The sequence below is a fragment of the Maniola hyperantus genome, chromosome 15 (assembly GCF_902806685.2).
Source record: "Maniola hyperantus chromosome 15, iAphHyp1.2, whole genome shotgun sequence".
Lineage (NCBI taxonomy): Eukaryota > Metazoa > Arthropoda > Insecta > Lepidoptera > Nymphalidae > Maniola > Maniola hyperantus.
Genome location: NC_048550.1, coordinates 9,883,080 through 9,902,388, shown reverse-complemented (window position 1 = coordinate 9,902,388; position 19,309 = coordinate 9,883,080). Strand labels below are relative to the sequence as shown.

The 19,309-nt window shown below is 38.9% G+C and overlaps 1 long non-coding RNA gene across 1 annotated transcript in view; it reads left to right on the top strand.

Moving 5' to 3' along the window:
* Positions 1–19,309, top strand: part of LOC138403373 (uncharacterized) — a 606,611-nt gene that overhangs the window by 444,237 nt on the left and 143,065 nt on the right. Inside the window, exon 2 of the long non-coding RNA XR_011237637.1 lies at positions 4,895–4,910. This is a non-coding gene — a long non-coding RNA (uncharacterized lncRNA). The remainder of the gene's footprint in view (positions 1–4,894; positions 4,911–19,309) is intronic.

Genomic DNA, 19,309 nt, shown 5'->3' with positions numbered 1-19,309 from the left:
CTAATTGCTTAAAATGCACATATCTATGAAAAGTTAGAAGGTGCATGAACGGGATTTTTGTAAATGTGTCAACCATTACGAAACAAACTTCATAATTCCCCTTAACCTACACGGATCTCAGAAAGGGTTATACTTAGAACCCCAGACCTTAGTACCTAGTAACTAGGCACTTTGCGGCAGAGTATGAGTAACCGCCCAGCAGAGTAGCCTGTATAGATCTCAGCTGTACCCGTAGTACAAGATTTTACGTCTCACCAAACCAAACCAAATTCGAGAGTCGAAATACTTCCGCGTTACAGTAAACTGGATCTTAAATGCCTTGTTTTAAAGCTCAAGTTTGTCTACACTTCTACAGCCAGCGCTCCAAGCGGAAACATTGCGAAATTAAAATCAGTGGCATTGAATATTTGACTTCAATTCAAGGCTGTTTAGGTCCATTTTACTTTGATGTTATTGTGTTTCGACTCTCGAATTCTAGCAACGTTTGGTGAGACGTAAAATCTTATACTACGGGTACAGAAGTAGCTTCTGGCAAAGGCCTGCTTCAAAAGAGTTAAGTAAACAAAAGTTTATATTATTTTCTATTCTGCAGTAGGTATGTATTTCCTAATTCCTATTCGCTATTCCGGGAAGCTTGTCAAACACACTCAAAACACATTAGTAATTTTATGCGAGGAAGACCAACTCGACGCGAGAAACGATTACTTAACAATTTGTATTCAGCGCGGGTGCCCGCCTTATAATACGCTTATACAATAACACGCGTCGAAGAAAATTGGAGAACTGGGTTACATAGATTGCTTACGTATAGACAATTTTGTATTTTATTACTTTACTAGCTGATGCCTGAAACTTTATTCGAACGGGTTTGGTTTTTAAAATCCCGTGGGAACTCTTTGATTTTCCGGTATAGAAAGTAGCCTATGTCACCCTCCAGGTCTTATAACAGTATATTCCGCGACAGGTCAAGATAACAATCGGGGAGGGAAGAGGGGGCGTCACGACGAATGAGAGGTTATTAATGCCTTGTAGAAAAAAAGTTGATAACTCTGTCAAGGCTTGCGACGCAACGCTACGAAGATGGCGTATGGCTGCGTTTTCCAAAAGAGTGCGACGACGACAGGGTCTTCTCCGGTTGGCCGAAAGCCAAGCGGGGGTACGGGCCTCGAGGCGTAGCCTCCTTACCCGGGCAAGGCGCGGGGTATTCAATTACCCCGGTGTTGGTCTTCTAGCCGGAATTTCACCGGCTAGGGCCCGCCATCATTGGCTTGGGGCCTCGTGGCTGGTTGTGTTCCCCGCGCTGAGGGCGATAGAGTCGCCGTCGCGCGCGGGGGTGGTGTCTGGTCCGGTCGTGATCTCCGCGTTGCGGAAGATAGGCGCGGAGATAGTGTCAAATCCGGTGGGTCTCGCGTCGTCATCATCATCGCTAGGATCGCCTGCGTGCCACGCTAGTGGTGGCGATCGTAGGAGTTCCCGAGGCAGAGGACGCCCGGTCGGTGGTCGAATGGTCAGCGGAGCGATGCCGTGAAGGTGTGTGTAAGGTCCGTAGTCCGCGCGCGCAAACATGCGCCGCGCAAGTGTACGGACGTACTCCTCCACGGTGGGCGTCTTGAGGTCGCGATGAATGACATCATTCCTCACGTACCTCGGCGCTCCTACGATCATGCGTAGGCACTTGTTCTGCTGGATTTGTAAGCGGCTCTTCTGGTGTTCTGAACAGAGAGCATACCAGGCAGGAGCCGCGTACGTCAGACGTGAGCGGACATAGGCTCCGTAAATCCGGAGCTTGGTCTTCAGTGAGAGGCTTGAGGTGAGGATCTGGTACAGCATCGACGTGGCAGCCTTGGCATGATCCACGGCGTGGTTCACAGTGGGGATCATGCTCAGGTTATTGTCGATGCGACACCCCAAGTAGCACACCGAAGTCTGCCACTCTATGCCCTGCCCTCGCAGTTGGAGCTGACGTAAAGGCTTCCGGATGCCGAACAGGATCGCGGCAGTCTTCCCCACGTTGACTGCCATTTTCCACTTATCCAGCCAATCCGGAAGCAAATCCAGCAGACGTTGCATGCGATTGGTAGCGATGATCTGATGGTATGACGACGCGAGATACGCGCTGTCGTCAGCATAAAGCGACAACAGCACGTCTTCCTCCCCCTCGCGCAAATGTTCGGCGAGGGTAGGGATGTCGTCTGTGTACACCGCGTACAGACACGGGGACAAGCAGCTGTGCAAAAGAGTGCATATAGATTGTGCAGTGGTCTCTATATACCGATACTAGATGGCGTCACGGGCCTCTTCAATATGGAACCTGAAACGCGCAAACGTAGTTTTGACTACGGAGCACTATATTATATTCAAGTTTGAAGAAACAACGGTTGAACCTGCTGAGTTCTGGCACAACGATACCGATCGAGCACACGTTACCAACGAGGTAATAAGGCCAATGATGTGTGAAACTATCAATCCAACTGTGAAAGTCCACAGCTTGATGTGCGTTGATGATGTAAGGATACGGTGATAAGGTTGAAGCGCCACTACCTACCTACTTTTACTGTTATTTTATATGTAAGGGCTCCATCAATTTTGCATTAGTCTGTGTTTCAAAAATAAAACGTTCATTTTACCTCAGTGTTTCGCCGAAACAATTAAAACATTCGCACGTAGATAATGATGACGGAAGCATATGAACTCATTATTATTTTGTTCCGCTATTCAATATAATAATGATCTTTAAGTTTGCGAAATGTCTATATAAACCACCTACGCCACCGTGATAAATTGGTCTTGAGGGAAATGTTAGCAATTTAATATAATCTTAAGAGCAATAATATAATTTCTGAGCGGAGCTTTCCATTTCTACTTAATTATAATTAATTTCAAATTAAACAGCTACTAAATTATTTTATCTTTAGTTATCTACACTTTCTTCAAAATCAGTTAAATGGCTGGACCATGAAATCTTAGCAGACAGACAGAAACTTTCGCATTTATAATATTAGTATTGAGGATTAGGTATTAATATGGAGGCCACACGCACGATTAATTTCTACGACACATCTACCTCAAGGGATTCGTATAGTTCAGATACGGGATCAATAAAGTTACGCGTGAATAAGTCACATTATCATACAGGGCAGGGTCGCAAAGTGATTTATTTCGTCCCCTGCCAATTCTTAGTTGGTTGATTAAATTCCTAGTAACATATTATTATAAACTTTGACTAATTTTGGGCTTTGAGTATAACATTTTAATGTGAATTCGCTTATTAACACCACATGTTAAAGTTAAATAAAACTAATGTTGGATATAAGCAGGCGTTACTTTACTGAAATCCATGATAATAGTGTAGATACAAGGAAGCAATATAAAAGTAGCAAGAAAAGAAAGCATTACACACATTACACTCCAAGCTGGAAAATTTTGACATTGACTCATAATAGCTGACATTTGACTTGAAATATAATATTTCAATTGACTTAAAATATTTTATATTAATGACACGCTTATTAAAAATAAAATGCCATACGATAAATAAATTACACACAAACACCACACAACACTACACATATCTTTGTGGTTACAATAACTTTTAATTTAACCTGAGGATGCTCCGGTGGCGAAGTGAAATGTACTTACTTTGAGTGTGTTCTAGAACACTTTATCGTAGGAACAAGTCGCCGATTTTTAGATGCTCTATTACACTTTAAAATATCGTTAGGTAGGTATATAATTTAAAATTACAGGCACAATAATAGGTATGGAGTAGAATTACGGACCCGGGATACTTACCGACCGAGGTTTTACAAGAGACGTCTTGTACGACGTATCTACGTACAAGCTCTTATCCTTTACGTATACGGCATTTTATCGATTTTCTTGAGTAAGTTTAACAAAATATTTACGCCCTACCTATTGCTGTTGTTTTATTTTAAAATAAAATGGATGAGATTGGGTATTGCGATGATTAATTGTGTCACTCAACCTCTGGGATTTGAGTCGGAAGCAATCCTTCATAAAAATGCTGAAAATTATTTTACAAAAAAAAATGCGAATTTTTATTTTATTCTGTCATAGTATTCTGTGAATTTTATTTCAATATTGAATGAAAATTTTAATAGGTGATACAGAATATGTCAAAAATTTTGTTGATTCAACTTTTTCGACAACAAAAATTTCGACTTCAGGATATTGCTGTTTTATAAAAAAGTTTGAAAGTCTGCAAGCATTGTAATTCAGAGGGTCTTAAATAATTAATTAAATTTCTTGATAAATAATTACATGAAAGAGATTGGAGTGATTGGAAAATTGATATTCATTCGGTATCTATTTTCTGTAAGCATTAGGATGCTTACAGAAAATAGAAGTGTCTAAATGCTGTTTTTTTCCTATCTAATAAAAATTTACGGAACACATAGATTAAACACATTTTTTACTTATATTTGACTAAATATAAATTAATTTTTATTAAAAAAAATTAAAGTCAAAGTCAAATCATTTATTTAAATGGTACCACTGTACACTTTTTGATTGTCAATAGGTGAATTTTAAGATAATGACATAATGGTGATACTTAATTACGAGAGTTCCAAACGCACCGCCCAGGGTCTGAGCCCCTAGGGTAAAGGCTACTGTATAAAAGAAATCACGAATCACAAAATAAGACTTTTTTTTGTTATGATCTAACAAATGGACGCGGTCCAGCGAGTCCGGTCCTAAGGGTAACACGCAATCTATCCCGAAGGGAGTTGTTTTTGCCATTACTCTAATGTGCAAATAAATGGAAGCAATAATTAAACTCAGCACTGAATGACGCGGAACAAATTACTTTAAGCCCTTTTATATTGTACTTTGTTACAAAGGTTGACCGGACCTTTTAGTCTTGATGTTTGAGCTTAGTCTTTGCGTAGGTTGTTATTTTTAGCTTAGAATAGTAAGTGTTGGGGCTACAATTATCAAAAAGTAACAGAACATAGTGGGATTAAAAGCTCTAACTTTGCAGAGATCTTCTAATAAGTGTTACTAGCTTATGCTCGCGACTTCGTCCGCGTGGATTACACAAATTTCAAACCCCTATTTCACCCCCTCAGGGGTTGAATTGATGCTTACGTCATAATAGCCATCTGCATGCCAAATTTCAGGTAGATTCGTCCAGTAGTTTGAGCTGTGTGTTGATAGATCAGTCAGTCATCTTTTCCTTCAGATGATTACATCTAAAGTGTTACTACTTATGTCATTTTTTAAATAATCGTGCAGTTTTGAATCCAAAATATAATAGTGTGTATATTCACTTCAAGTAACGAATATATAAAGAACTAGCTGATCCCCGCGGCTTCGCCCGCGTAGATTTAGGGTTTTAAAGATCCCGTATAGCCTATGTCACTCAGGAATAATGTAGCTTTCTACTGGTGAAAGAATTTTTAAAATCGGTTCAGTAGTTTCCAAGATTACCGCCTACAAACAAACTTAACGACATTACCTCTTTATATAATACTAAACTCCCCTCCCGCACGCGCACCCCCGCCTTGGTGACGCCCACTTCGCAACGGGCCGTGCAGCAGAAATCGTAATATTTTAATTTCGCCATAACTTCAAAACCAAACGTCCAATTTTAATCATTCAAAGACCAAATATTATCTCCATAAACTGTTCTTAGTGATGAAATCATTTATTTTGATAAGGATTAATAGCATGAGTAAAATAAACGCGTTTAAATGTAGTCCAAAAAAAATTCAAGATTTTTAAATAAAAAAATGGTTGCTGTGCCTCACTCGACATAGATGGGTATAGTGTGTCGCGGACTTTTTTGTAGATATTTATAAGATCTACAATTAATTAGAACATTTTATGGTTCTATCTTTTATAGTTTAGGCAGCGTACGCAAAATAAGTAACTTTTCTGGTTGATTTTTTACACCTTGTGTCCGAAAAACCCAAATATCTTACGGAACCCTATTTTTTTCCAAAATAAAATATAGCCTATGTTACTCGTGGATAATGTAGCTTTCGAATGGTGAAAGAATTTTTAAAATCGGTCCAGTAGTTTTTGAGCCTATTCAGTACAAACAAACAAACATACAAACAAAGTTTTCCTCTTTATAATATTAAGTGTAGATTAGTGTAGACAAAGCTACAAGAAAAATCCTTGTCCAGAAGTTACTTAAAGGAATGGCCAACATTTTAAGGCGGATGTTGCCAAGTCGCACAATTAACTGCATACAAAGTGCGCTGGCTTGTGTGCAATATATTCAAATGTTCCGGCTATCCAGCTATTTTAGCAGCTAACTCGGAACTTGCGATTAGGAGTTAAGTATAAGCTACACATTTTGAAACACTCTTTGAAATATACAGGGTGTAACCAGAACGCTAGCAAAAACTTAGCGTCATTGTTATACCAATAATCATTTGCCTCATTTGGCCAAATTCGGGTCAATGCCCCACCTACGACACGGCATTGACTCCGAGTGGCCTACTTACTCTGGAGGACTACTTACTTGACTGACGCTAGAGGTAACTTTCGTTGATCAGAACGCTAGCAAAAACTTAGCGTCATTGTTATACCAATAACCATTTGCCTCATTTGGCCAAATTGGGGTGAATACCCCACCTACGACACGGCATTGACTCCGAGTGGCCTACTTACTCTAGAGGACTACTTACTTGACTGACGCTAGAGGTAACTTTCGTTGACCTCTAGCGTCAATCAGATGTTTTATTTGCAATATATCGTAAAATAGTAAAAATTATAGGATTTTTTTCTATTTTTTTCGCGTTTTGTTTTGTAGTATCACATCAGTAATCATCATTTCTATCACCTGTACCTATTCGTTTTTGGAAGCGTTCAGTACCCGTAGTACAAGATTTTACGTCTCACCAAACCAAACCAAATTCGAGAGTCGAAATACTTCCGCGTTACAGTAAACTGGATCTTAAATACACCTGTACAGTTAGTATAAGATTTTATAGTTTTAAAAATACCAATCTCGAAATCGACTGTTTCCATACATCTACAGGCAGCGACACAGCGGAAATATTGCGAACTAAAGATGATCGAGTGTTTGCGAGTATAGCTTTCAACTTTACGATACCAATTACCATATAACTACGTCACCATCGAGAATGGTTTGCGTTTACCTACACCAATACCAATATCGAGTAATTTGGCAGTACGAGTCCTAAGTTTGACGTCCTAAAACTAGTAAATGACGTCATTTTCGCTTATGGATACGAGTCGATAGTCGAATTGTAATTCACCAAAAAATACTCGGTGAGAGAAGCGTGAAAGCTTATTGATAATTAAACAAAATGATGAATTTTAATAAGTGAAGAGCCTTAATTTGCCCACGGAGGCAAGGAGAATGTTTAGGAAGGCAGTCAAAGCTAACCGTCGTGATTGTGTAACTTAAATTTGGTTCAGTGGCGTAATTTGTGATGTGCGCAGTGTATCCGTCAAAGAAACAGGTTTTCACATAGCCCAAACCCCCCAGCAAGTGGAAGTGGCAGTGAACAATCCATGCTTGTCGTACTGGGTTGAGCATCCGTCAAAGAAACAGGTTCTCACATAGCCCAAACCCCCCAGCAAGTTGAAGTGGCAGTGAACAATCCATTCATGTCGTACTGGGTTGAGCATCCGTCAAAGAAACAGGTTCTCACATAGCCCAAACCCCCCAGCAAGTTGAAGTGGCAGTGAACAATCCATTCATGTCGTACTGGGTTGAGCATCCGTCAAAGAAACAGGTTCTCACATAGCCCAAACCCCCCAGCAAGTTGAAGTGGCAGTGAACAATCCATTCATGTCGTACTGGGTTGAGCATCCGTCAAAGAAACAGGTTCTCACATAGCCCAAACCCCCCAGCAAGTTGAAGTGGCAGTGAACAATCCATTCATGTCGTACTGGGTTGAGCATCCGTCAAAGAAACAGGTTCTCACATAGCCCAAACCCCCCAGCAAGTTGAAGTGGCAGTGAACAATCCATTCATGTCGTACTGGGTTGAGCATCCGTCAAAGAAACAGGTTCTCTGATGGACCGTCCATATTATAGAGTAGGTAGGTACCTAACGTGAAAATGAGGATGCCTCAAGACTGGATGTAGAAGACAGACATCCGCAGGCTAAAATGATAGATACTGATAATAGTGCATCTCGGATGAATCATTTTGTGCAGCGATAGCCATGCCATCCATACATATAGCTCGCAGAATGCATTTACTGAATGTTAAGGTAGAATTGTAGCGTTAGAAGATCGATCACAAAGAGTATGTCATACCTTGATCAGTGAGGCAAAGGTAAGATATGCACAATTTATTACCTACCTAATACCTACATAATATTATTCTAAGCCTTATAGGTAGGTACATCAAACGTGTGGCTCAAATTTACTACTAAGTAGGTGCCTACTTACATTATTTTACCATCATTTAAAACAGTTCACCAAGAAGATTGATTCAATTATACATATAAGTTGGTACAGCTATATCTGATTGAAATCAACCCATTATTTCACCAGAATAGAAACCTAGGTAGGTAGGTACCTACCTACTAACTGAATATTTTCAAACTTATTCGGTACCTACCTACCTCATAGAGGTGAAGTAGGTAGGTATATTAATAAACATGCATACAATAACAGAAAATACCCACCTACTAGGTACCTACCATTCCTTGCATCCATTCCCAAACAAGAAAGTAGGTACCTAATTTATCTATATATATACATATATAAAAGGAAAAACTGACTGACTGATCTATCTAATTGAAATTTGTGAAGTCCTCGCGGACAAAATCGCGGGCACAAGCTAGTATAGAAGGGTATAAGTTAGTATGAAATGGACCTACCTACCAAATTTAGCAAGCTTATTTATATAAGTATGTTTCTAAAATAAAATATTATTTTCAGGTTGCAGATCATCTATGGTACCTAACCTATACTTACCAGATTATGTTGCCTATCTTCCAGCTACCTAAGCTAGGGCCACTAAGACCTAACTTAATTCAAGAGTCAAGACTGCAACTAACCCGGGGGTCATCAGACTTGTAGAATACCTATATAATTTGAACTGTTTATGATGTACCTACTTAAATACACCTTATGAATTTTACAGCTGATGTAAAATACTTATATGCATACCTACCTACTTATAGTCTCAAATTTAAATAAAATGATTTAATTTGTTTTATTTCATCCTAAAAAAATAAGTTCTCAGATGATGCTAATAATAGTTAAAAGGTATCCTGGAATTTGCCTGCCTGGATATTTCCAGGAATCTATGATCAAAACTAAATTAAAATGACAGGTTTATGTGTGTATTGCTGTTCCTTTCATAAGCTCCCTGCACTGCAGAAAAGGATAGCAATAGACTTAGACCTTGTCTAACAGAATTAACCACACTGTCCCCAACTGTTTGTGCACCAAGTCTCATCAAAATCGGTTCAACACTTCAAAGATTAGCTCACAGAGCTTATTGAGAACGTAACAGGCAATCTTCAATTTTGTTTATTTGTATGAATAAACATTTTGAAAACGTCGTACCGCCTTGATGGGGGTAGCTGAAGTAAGAGGGAGGGGAGGGAAATCATTCCCTTTGGAAGGAGTGACCTTCCGCCGGGGACGTATACTTTTTAAATGATTTTTTAATTTTGATAAAATTGTCATTGACTTAAAACGGGCCTCGATAGGGGGCGGCGGGGTAAGTCAACCCCTTCACTCCTTCAGCGAGAGACTCGCTCACTTTTCGTATGGGTGAATTCAGAGACCCTCCGGAACGTCCCTATCTACTCTTTTTTCCTCCATCAAGGCGGCAAGTCTCAAAAGCTAGCCCGTTGTATGTAGGTAGGTATAAATTGAAATGCCTATAAAAGAATCTATTATGGCATGACTAGCTATAAAAACACTATGTACTTAATAGACAAGCAGAGACAAAAAAACATTTTATTTACTATTAAATTTTTATATTATTATAAAACTAGTTTGTTGCGCAGTGTTACTGCACTTAGATGACTTATGAGGATCCTGTAGGGTGTAGTCTTGATGCAGCAATATCAACTTGCATTCTTCTAACAAAGTGCATTAGGTAGGTGGTGTGGTAATCCACAGGCTTTGAATAACTAACTGGTCCACAGGTATCACTGAAAAAATAGAAATTATAGATCTTTAATTTTTTTAATTGCTAATTAGACAATGGGGCCGATTCTCTTGTACACAATCTCTAAACTAAACTAAATTAACAGGTCTAAATCTAGTGATATCCTTTTCCACAAGCAACATTATAAAAGGGATAGCAATAGATTTAGACGTGCCATTTTAGTTTAGTTAAGAGATAGTGTACAACGGAATTAGCCACAACAACTGTTCCTCTTATTTTACTATCTATCTTAATGAGGTCTAAGTTTTATTTATAATATTAATTAATAAGTGGATGATACCCGTGACTTTATCCACACTGATTTCCGGGATAAAAGTAGCCTAAGTCTTTCTCCAGCATGTACTCGCAACTTCATTTATCTTGTGGGAACTGTTCAATTTTCAGAGCCTAGGTTATTTAAAAAATAGGCTATATCCATGCCCAGGATGAAAGATCTTTGTACCTTTCGTCAAAATTGGTTGAACGGATGAGCTGTGAAAAGCCAGCAGATAGATAGACAGATAACCTTTATACATACACTAAAATACAGCTCAAACTCAAGGTCCCGAACTTCATTACATGTCTTAAACAAAGAAAACTTTATTGATTATTATTAAAGTGTAATATAGAGTTGCCTTTCTGTAATAGACTACCTAGATGTTTTATTGCAACTTTAACTTCAGTGTACCACAAGATTATGTCTAAAATGTGTTGCCATTTATCAAGCGGTCAGTAGTCAAAACTGTTCTAACAAATATAATAATTAATGATGGCTCAGCCCTTTTTGAACTCATTTAATGCTAGGTACCTAGTAGACAGTAATTATTTAAGTAGGTAGGTACATATGAACTCATTTAATGCTAGGTACCTAGTAGACAGTAATTATTTAAGTAGGTAGGTACATATGAAGTTATGTTATGATTTCACTATACTCTTCAAACCTGGCCACTTGTCTATGTGTCAGAATTCAGATCAAGAGATTTGTATTACCTAGTAATTAGTACATTATGTGGGCGTGATCCGAAGAGAGAGAGTAAACTTACTTAAGGTCGTCAGTCCAGCGGGTTGGAGGTCGTCCCACACTGCGCTTGCTGATACGCGGTCTCCACTCCAGAACACATCGGCCATCGGTTCTGCGGCAGACGTGGCCTGCCCACTGCCACTCCAGATTGCTAATTCGTTGGGCTATGTCGGTCACTCTGGTCCTCCTACGGATTTCCTTGTTACGGATTTTGTCCCTCAGAGAGATACCCAACATAGCCCGCTGAGCGACTTTGAACTTGTGTGTCCACGTTTCAGCGCCATACGTCACAGGTAGGACACACTCATTAAAGAATTTCGTCTTTAGGCTTTGGGGTAGCGACGAATTGAAGACTTGACGAATTTTCCAAATGCTGCCCAGCCCAGCTGTATTCTTCTGTCAGCTTCCTCGTCGAAGTTGTTTCTACCAAAGTTGTATTACGTACAATAATATATACCTAATTATCAGTAAAACTTCAGTTTTCTAGTTAAAACTAAAGCGATTGTTCCCTTTGTTTCAGTTTCTATGTTGGTTTGTTATGATTTATTTTTTATTGACAATGACAGAGTAACAGACTAGAAAGCGGTAACTTTTTTTTTAATCTGATGAAAATTTGGCTCTGGACACAAGTTTCTTGAGGTTTTTAGTGATCTTAGACAAATTACCATAGACACACATACCATAGAGTGTGCGGTGGGCTGTCACTTGACTGTCACTGTCACGCTGTCAATCTTCTGTCAAATGCGTCAGAAAACGAAATAATAAATGCCAAATTAAACAGAATGACAGCGTATATCTGTCTCACTTTTTTGCGAATGTGTAAGAGAGACAAATTGTGGCGAGAGTTGGACCATTGCGTATACTATTTCTTTTACTCGATGAGTCCAATACTGACTGTTATGGCCAACTCATACTGTGAGACAATACGTAAACATTGATAGTGAGGAGCAAACGAAACCATTAACGATAAATGCGTTGTTCAATCTTGTACTAACTGTACTGGTAATTTAGTTTTAGTATATCGCATGCTAACTTCTTGTACCTTTCTAAAAAAAATATAATACGAACATTGTACAAACTATGCTCGATATGCAAAGGATTACAATACAAATCGTCATACAAAAGGGTCTATCCTGCTTTTGTGTAAGAATGTTATATTATAATGAAGGATTCGTATTCCTGGAAGATCCTGAAAGATATAATATAAAGGTGATACTAACAAAACGTTGTCGAGTGAACATGACGGAGTTTCGGCCTCAAAACGCAAAACATTCTGTTTTGAAGAGCTTCTTGATGTTTTCCGCCGTTATAAAGCTTGGCATATACACTTGAGAAAAGCAACGAATTAAATTGTGTTTTTTTATTTTATTATAGTGCACGACAAACTTTACAGGCCGCGCGCGCGTGTGTGTGTGTGTGTGTGTGTGTGTGTGTGTGTGTGTGTGTGTGTGTGTGTGTGTGTGTGTGTGTGTGTGTGTGTGTGTGTGTGTGAATGATTACATTGAAACTGTGCATTGAACTTACCGCAAACAAGTAGGTACTCTATTTACTACTCATTTATCCCACCAATTGTGACTTGACGCGTCTAATAACCCATTGATATTTAGTTAGTAGAAAAATCCCAAGTACTAAAATATTTGTGATTTCAGGATGTATAATAATTACAAATCGTTTGGTTAATACAGATATTTAAAAAAAAAGTTTTTAATTAGAAAAAATTGTAAGTAATTATTATTGAAATAAAGTTTTGATACAATACAAAACAGTTTAATATTGGAGGTGCCTTTTTGAAATAATCATTTTTTTTAGGAGAACTATGCAAAGGTGTGTACTAACCTTAACACAGGATCATTACCGGCAGGTAAAAGGATAAGAGCTCTCTATCCGCCGGGCTATAGAAACATTGCGTGTCCCAGTTTTCATTATTTTTATAACAACTGTTTCATTTCGTAGAGAATGTCGGTTAATGATGTTACAAATACTAACAATGTCTGTACAAGTGGTTCTACAAGTTCTTTAGTAAGCCATAGGAGCACTCTGGTTTATACCAGGGATCATCATCATCATCATCAACCAATAGACGTCCACTGCTGGACATAGGTCTCTTATAGGGTCTCTTCCACACGCCACGGTCTTGCGCCGCCTGAATCCAGCGGCTCCCTGCGATTCGTCTGATGTCGTCCGTCCACCTAGTGTGGGGTCTTCCAACACTGCGTCTTCTATTGCGAGGTCGCCTTTCCAGCACCTTGGGACCTCAGCATCTATTGGTTGTACGAACTATATGCCCTGCCCATTGCCACTTCAGCTTCGCAACCCGTTGAGCTATGTCGGTTACTCTAGTTCCCCTACGGATCTCCTCATTTCTGATTTGATCACCTAAAAAAACTCCAAGCATAGCTCTCTCCATCGCCCGCTGAGTGACTCTGAGCTTTCTTATGAGGCCCATAGTTAGCGACCATGTCTCTAAGTCGATTAATAAAAGGATATTATTTAAATGCATATTTTTACTTTATCTATTTATATCGTGATCCTCTCTGCAGTGTATGTTTTTCTCACAGACAATTGGTATTTGAGATTCAGCTGCTAGAAATCGGCTGTACGCCAGCAAATTGGTTTCGTGTCGTGCCCATCGAAAATCTGAATTGGTTTCAACCTCAATATGAAATAACTTTTCACAGTTTTCACACAGAGTTTTGTTTACCTACTATCCTTTTAAACGTTATTTTTTTCCTTTTTGTGATTTACGTTATTAAGGTTCCATAGTAAAACAAATAATCCTTAAAGTTACGTCCAGTCCGTCTGTCTGTACGTGTGTCAATCTGTCTGTGTAAAAACTATTATTTAATAAATTATAAGAGCTATAAGGTTGAGCACAACAGTGTAGAAATTAATAATACTTATTTTTTTGTTTAAATCTTTATTAAAATAGCTTGGTCGACCAAGGTTTACAGAATTTACATTATAATATTATCTCATATAGATTGACTGTATTAATAATTAACCAAAACATTCTATTCAGTACAGTAAGTAGTTAAATATAATAGGAAACTGTACCTATAATGTATTCTATCTCATTCTCTAGCAGGCTAATCCTATAGATGTAGGTATCTGTTTGTCTCTTTTTCATTTTATTGAGTTTCACCAAATAAGTATTTATTTGAAAAAATATTTTAAACCTTTGTATTGGATGGTTACAGAAATACCTCAGCGTCCGGACATCGAAATCAAGAGACCCGAAGAAACACCCGATTGTGTTATTGAGAGTGATGAAAAGTTGCCTACGACCATTGACTTACGAGTATTTACTTCGTATGGACAGGGTTACCGAACAAACAAAATGGCACAGACTCATTGGTGCTGCAACCTCAGTGACGTCTGGATTTCAAACGGGTCGTTAAAACCGTAAAGATTTTGTTCGCTTGACCATAATATCTTGTAATTTATATCGATGCCTACGCCTTGTTTAACTTTTAAGTCAGGTAAGAAAAATATTTGTTCTTTATTTCGCCACGCAAGCTATTTGTGTCGTTCGTCATTAGTCAAGGGTTGCTGAGAGCTCATGAGCGCGATAAGGGTAGGGGAGGCAGAGACTCTCGGTTGTCATGCCAGTGATTTATTAGTGGATGTCGCTTCTAATGATGTGTAGTATTCGTACCTATTAGCACAGAAGAAATATTATATTGCTAGGTCGCCGAGTGCTCGAGGTTTTTAAGGGGTACATTCGTAGTGCGCTCAGTCTGCTGTGTGTCTTTATCAAGCCCTGAAGGGATACTCTCAAAAAGAACGGATTTGATAGGAGAAACTATTTGGATGAGGCATGCAATATTTATACATATCTTCCATGCAGAGGAACGTGTGATCGTTATTTATAATACTGCGAATTCTACAGACAATTTCATGAAAGTATAGTGCACACACACATTTTGAGAACTCGCTCGCCATACTTGTTCTATGTGTCAACTGTCATGTCAAAAGTACGAATTTAATGGTGAACCGTACTTTTGATATAAGTCCCGCAAATTGCTATTGCTGATGTGTATTTAAGTAAAAATAATATACCATCAGCTCGAAACTTCAGTCTCGTGCTGACGTCACTACAATGGCGGCCACGCGCATTAGCAGTTTGCGGGACTTATATAACAGAACAGATATGGTGAGTGAGTTCTCAGCATTATAAAGAAGAGAAACCTACATTTTTGTAACAAAATTATCTTTTAAACAAAATGGGTTTAAAACAATTCATCAAGAGACTGTTTACTCGAGGAGCAAGAATTCAGTTTCCGCTCCACCTCACCCTTTCGAAGAATGGACTCGTCAGGACCAGTGGCTTGTAATAAATCACGCCTCAAGGCAAACAAAAGAAGTTTTTGTCTCTTCATTCCTTCGCTGAACTGAAGAATATTTCTACCAGACACGACAGTAAACGATAATTAATAAAAATACAGGTTGTAACCAGAACGCTAGCAAAAACTTAGCGTCATTGTTATACTACTAAACACAATACAATACCAATAACCATTTGCCTCGTTTTGTACTTTTAGTAATTTAGTATTTTTCAAACCCGCAATGTATAGCGTGCAAAACTTGGGTCAATGCCCCCACCTACGATGCGGCATTGACTCTGAGTGGCCTACTTTCACAACGTTCGTTGACCTCTAGCGTCAGTCAGACATTTTATTTGCAATAATATATTATTCTAAAATTACAAAATTATAGGATTTTTAAATATATTTTTTGATTGTTATACGATGCGATGCAGTGCGGCCCGCCATAATGTGCGTGAACTTTAGAATATTTAGGTACTTTGAGTTACTTCTTGTTATCATAAGTGATTTTTTTTTCACGATTGGCCGCCCCTAATATCTGTCCGCCCTAAGCCCGCGCCTACTGAGTCTAAGATCAAATCCGCCACTGAATTTTACCAGGTATAAACAAAACCTAATCATTCCCAAGGTGATACAAAACAAATGCGAGTATCCAATATAAGCCACGCCAATAAAACCAATTCAGTGCTATAAACATTAATTGGATCTACTCGTAGGTAATGTAGCACTGATTCTACTGAGGGAATTGAAAATAAAATTGGCACTAGCTCAATTTTCCGCTCCAATGGACACAGTTTGGTGCAGTTTCTCTGTATACACGGCCTCTCGTAGTTTTGCCTTCTTTGTCAGTTGAGGTGGATTCACAGTATCAAATCTAACAAAAAATACCTAATGACTTTTGCTGACAAAGATGTATGGAATTAAAAAATAATTTACCAAGAATTATAAAGCACCAAATATTTCCTTAATTTTTTGCAGGGTTTCCGTTTAAATTGTGAAAGAATAACAACAGGCAGCTTTTTAGGTTTAGTGTAGATAGTAAGATTGCCTATAGAATTCGTAAAAACACTTAGTTTTTCCAGTATAAAAAGTGTTTTGAATCCTTCTCCAATATGAAAGGTCTAGCTTTTCCACAATATTAGTAGTACAGGCGTTCAATCCGTGAAAAATTAACTGACCACCACTTTTTAACATTAGTTTAATAATGGATAAACAGCTCACCTATCTAAGTTTAACACATTACAGCCCTAATGTAGTAACTTACACCATTACGCACATTATTACCCCAAATCTAATTAGCTTTAGTTCTCCTATTGTTTGGCAGTCGGATTTATCCAGGTGGCCTATTACAGGCATTATAAAGGCGGACATGGAAGGGGCGGGCGGGCGGTTTTGTGCGCACGTCATTAGTGCGTTGCGTTCAAATGATTTAGGGACGGCGTTTTTGAATGGATGTATTGTAGTTAAAAATATAATTCTACTGAGTGTTAGAAGTGTGTCTGTCTGTCTGCTAGCTTTTCACGGCCCCAAAATTTGGTAGATAGTTTGCATACTAGGGACTGGTATGGGCTACTTTTTTCCTTTCACGGGATTGTTTAAAAACCTAATTCCGCGCGGATGACGTTGCGGGCATTTTTTAGCAATATGAGCCAAAATCTAATTAGCTTTAGTTCTCCTATTGTTTGGCAGACGGATTTATCCAGGTGGCCCATTACAGGAATTATAAAGGCGGACATGGAAGGGACGGGCGGCGGTTTTATGCGCACGTCATTAGTGCGTTGGGTTCAAATTTAGGGACGGCATTTTTGAAATCCTACTAAATATTAGGTATTAATAATACATACTAATATTATAAATGCGAAAGTGTGTCTCTCCGTCTGCCTGCTAGCTTCTCACGACCCATACATTTAACCGATTTCGGCTAAAGGTATAGAGATCACGGCGACGGACATAGCCTACTTTTTATCCCGGAAAATCCAACAGTTCCCACGAGGTTTTTATATTTGCGTAGACGAATTAGCGGGAATCATATTATTTGCTAAATAAGGTAGTTTGCATCCTGGAATCGGATAAAGTATCGAAACTAAGTAGTTCATGCCGAAATAAATATCAAAGAGTTCCATTTTTAAAAATCTAAACCCCATGCGGATGAAGTCGCGGATGGCACCTAGTTTTTACATATTATTTTATTATTATCCTTACAATTAAAATAAGTAATCTTAAATAAGCTTCCATAACAAAAACCTATTTATATCTTCGCCCATCTTAGGTCCCGTTTCAAGCGCTATAACGAGCGTTAAGTTAAGCCATTACCGCAGACGTTATTACCGAAGATGGTAATTAACTTAGTTTTCCCTTTTGTTTCGCAAACGACTGTTTCCAGGTATCCTATTACAGCTATTATGAAATCTTCAAAACATATTAACTAGGACTGGATCGAAACGAAAAAGTTTGCAAAGTTGGCCCATATTATGTTTAACGGATTTTGAAGGGTAGGTACATCCATCCCAGGAAATCCTATGCATTGATTCCAGCGCAACCTAGGGAAGGACATTAACTTTTTATCCCAGAAAATTTACGAGTTTTCACGGGAGACTAAGAAACCTATTTCCACGTCAAAAAAAGTCGCGGGCCTCATCTGTTTACCTAATACAAAAATAGCTTGCATCCCGGACACAGATGTAGACTACCTATTTTTAATCCCGGAAAATCAAATAGTTTCCACGGGATTTTAAAAACCTAAATCCAGGCGGACAAAGTCGCGGGCATCTGCTAGTAATATTATAAATGTGAAAGTTTATTATTCCCTCACGCCACAATGGCTGAACCGATTTAGCTGAAATTTGGAATGAAGATAAGTAGTTTAGAGGTACTTTTCATCCCGAAAAATCAAAGAGTTCCCGCGGGATTATCAAAAACTTACATCTGCGCAAACATCATCTAGTTATTATAATATTAACAACAGTAAGTAGAGTAAAGAAAAATATTACATCTGCCTACCATCACCTGAATAATTCAGAGACTTACGAAAGTAAAAGCACTCTGCCTTTTGGGGGTTAGCGGCTGTCAGTCCGCCTGTCACTTATGTATGACAGCCGGTACCACTTTGTTTTCAGTGACTAAGCTCTTCGCACATCAGACTCAACGCTGGCTCCAGTCCAACTCGACTTACAGTAAAGTATGGAAATATGAGTTTTATATAGTGTTCCTTAGGATGGAATTTCTAACATGTATTATCAAAAGAAGTGTACGACACGTGGACCACATGTGGTCCACATGACTCATTAAAACTAACCATCATTATCAAAGCATGAAAGTTGTAGTTGGAACGGTATCTTCACACATTACACAGACCCAACGTCGGCTGTACTCGGACCCGACTCCCAGTAAAGCATATAAATGTGAGTTTTATATGTTCCTTAACGTTGAGTTTACAACATGTATAATTAAAAGAAGTGTACAATACGTGGACCACGCGTGGTCCACGCGACTCGTTGAAGCTCAACCGAAAGTGATTAGATTGGTATCCAGTCTGTGTAATTTGTGACTTCAACACGCCACGGTCTTGCGCCGCCTCAATCGAGCGGCTCCCTGCGACTCGTCTGATGTCATCCGTCCACCAAGTGGGGGTCTACCAACACTGCGTCTTCCGGTGCGAGGTCACCATTCCAGTACCTTGGGACCCCAACGCCGATCGGTTTTACGAACTATGTGCCCTGCCCATTGCCACTTCAGCTTCTCGACCCGTTGAGCTATGTCGCTTACTCAAGTTCTCCTACGGATCTCCTCATTTTTTATTTGATCACGTAGGGAAACTCCAAGCATAATTTTGACTTACGCTACT